Source organism: Suricata suricatta, chromosome X (genome assembly GCF_006229205.1).
Source record: "Suricata suricatta isolate VVHF042 chromosome X, meerkat_22Aug2017_6uvM2_HiC, whole genome shotgun sequence".
Taxonomy (NCBI): Eukaryota; Metazoa; Chordata; class Mammalia; order Carnivora; family Herpestidae; genus Suricata; species Suricata suricatta.
Window position 1 is genome coordinate 19,604,639 of NC_043717.1, and position 2,948 is coordinate 19,607,586.

A 2,948-nucleotide genomic window follows, 5' to 3' on the forward strand; every position below is an offset into this window, starting at 1 on the left:
AAATGTTTGGAGGAGAGTTAACCTTGCACACTTCTCATTTGAGATGTTTTAATTTACTGTGCAATATATTCATAGATAAATAAAGCAGTGATGGGCTTTCAGCCTCACCGGATGCTCAGGTCCCCTCAAATTATGCTCAACCTCTTCAAAACATATATTTAAACAATAGAAATAAACTTCGTTGGAGTCTGGCAACCAATTTGGAAGCCATTGGAAGGGAAGACAATAAGTCCTGATTACACTCGAGGATTCTCTGTGATGTGATATCCCCTTTGCCAAGTCATTTTGTTGTTTTATTTATTTAATTTTTTTTAACAAACTTTCATTCATTTATGGTCTTCGCAACCTGCTAATTTAACACTGGAGCGCGTTATTGCAGTGTTAGGAGGAGAGAAAGAGGGAGAGAAAACAACAATACTGCAATGATCCAAATGATACAGTAGAATTATAGCAATTATAGTTCTACTTGTGGAAGAAAACCTTGCTGAGATCAGGCAAACAAACTGAAGCCTTGTGAGGATAACAAGCGTCGGGATTGACAGCCGGTGCTGGGAAGAGCCAGAGGGCACAAACAGAAATATTTGCCTCCCCCCACCCCCCTTAACTCCAACCAGTCAAGGTTAACCTCCTCAAATGCTGCCTTCAGAGTCTTATCCATTTCAGGATATGCATTTTATGTACAAATCGAGGTATCTCCTTCTGGAAGGCTGGTAATAGGAGGAAATACAACATAATCCGCTTGCCTAGCACTTGCCCCTCGCCTTCTCTGCCCCCTGCTTGCCCTCCACTCCCTACCCCTGCCTCAGTTCTCCCCAAGGCTGCTGGGATTTGTCTTTGGACGGTGTTTGTTTGTTGTGTTTGCAAAGGATCAGCCCGTGGAAAGGTCCAAAGGGACCGGTAACTTGGATTTCCAGGGAAGACTCATTGGTGTTTGCTAATTTCCCCCCCCCCCCCGGTTTCGTCCGCCTGAACCCTGGGTTCTACCAACAGGGCTCAGCTGTGAGAGGTTTGTGGGGGAAGCAGAGAGCTTTTGGAAGCGCCCCGAAAACCATGGCCGAGCTCTAAGGTACCGACGTGCGGCTGTGATCACTGCGTTAGGACAGCTCCCCTTACTTGCAAACTTCGCCACTTTGGGTTACCCTTCAGCAGACCAGGAGCGAGAACTAGAGAGAAAACAGACCCCACCCCCACCCCAATCATCCACGCAGGCGGCCAACCGAGGCATTTTCCAACCTTGCTCTAAGCACAAAGCGAGGCGACACAGTCGCAGGCTCAAGTCTGCCCTCGGAAGGCGGGGGTGGCTGGGGGTGGGGGGCGGAGCGGGAGGTCCCCCCTTCCCACTGGCGAGAAGCAAGTGGTGGGGCTCTCACCCTGAGTCCCTCGGCGGAAGCCCCTCCCATCTCCTGCCGCACCATTCCCCAGGTTTCCAGACCAGAGAGGGAAACTTCTCGGCGCCCTGTAATCACCACCGTCTGGTTTCTCCTCTCCAACGCCGCCGGACGGCGGGACCCTGGGTGCGTCCAGGGTCGAGGCGTCTCGGGTGCAGCCAGCGTTATTCTGTAGCTGCTCCTAGTGCCCCCGGACTTGTGGCAGGGGGTGGCGGAAGGGCACGGGTTGGAGCTCCTGTGAAGGAGCAGCGAGGGACCCACCGCCCGCGGCAGTCCGCAGGCCCAGCCGACCCCGGCAGTCCGCGTCCTCTCAGAGGAGACCCCCTGTCGGGCTCGGCTTGGCGCCACGGCCAGAGCGCGCCCCCTAGCGGGGTCTCCGGGTGGGCCGGGCCCTTCAGCCGCAGCCTTTGGGCACTGAAGTTGGCAGATTCTAGTGATACGGCAGGAATGAATGGTGGAAGAAAACAAAAGCCTTGGAAACATTTCCAAGTGTGCAATAAAAGACCCATCTGTACCTTTCTTCTCCGGCGCGTTCGTGGTTTATGTCCCCCCATGCGCGCGCGAGGGGAGATAATTGCTGGGTGGCTTCTCGCTGGCGAACCTCAGGAAACACTGGCCCGAGAAGTGGAATAATTGGGGGTGGGACGAAGGCAAACGTGCGGAGGCTGCACCACCAGCCTGAGATCTGAATCCGCTCTCTGGAGTGTTCAGGGAGTTCCGGCCGACTGCGCCCTCAGGTTCCTCAGTCCCTAGTAAGGGGTCATCTGAAGGTAGCGAGTCTAATATTTCTGTACCCCCACATTCTGGCTCTATGATCCCCTCGCGCCTTCTGACTCTAGAATACCCCACCTCGGTCCTACGCCCTTGACGGCCCCCTGTTTTCTGACTCTGCCGGGAATCTGACCACCGCCCTGCTCCCCTTCCCCAGGCCCCACCTCCCTCCCGCAGCATCTGCATCCGGAAATCCTCAACCCCAGATTTCACCACTATCCACTACTCCCAAATCACCTCCTCCCACTTGGTCTGGCCAGAAATGGAGAAAAGAGAAATGCAGGGATCATGTCCACCTGCCTTGGATCGACCTGAAAATGTTGAGTTTTCTTGAAGCTCTTAGAGAGTCTGGTGAAAAGTTATTAATGAAGGCTACAAAGATGAAAAATTATTAGCTCAAATCGATCCATAACTTGGTATTTCTTTTGCACTAGTGTGTTAAGCCTCACTCATCAATCAGAAAAACACAAATCGAGCTTCTCAAGACGTGGAGTGTCTACATACACATGTCTTCAGCCCTGCAGGATTTTAAAGCCACGCTAAGGCCACCAAAACATTTAATGGGCAAGGCCTAGAAAGGAGGGTCCAAAAATAGGAGTGATAACGGCTCTTTACGGTCTTTTGTGTGTGTGTGTGTGTGATGTGTCTCGCTAATTGGGAAGTTCAACACCAGGTTTTCCCTGCCCAGAAAAGGCTGGTATTTCAGGGTGGAGGGAGCAGATGGAAGGGGTCCTATTGGAAGAGAGGCGTGGGTGTCCCCGTGTTAATTAAGAGTTGTATTGTGTTGAA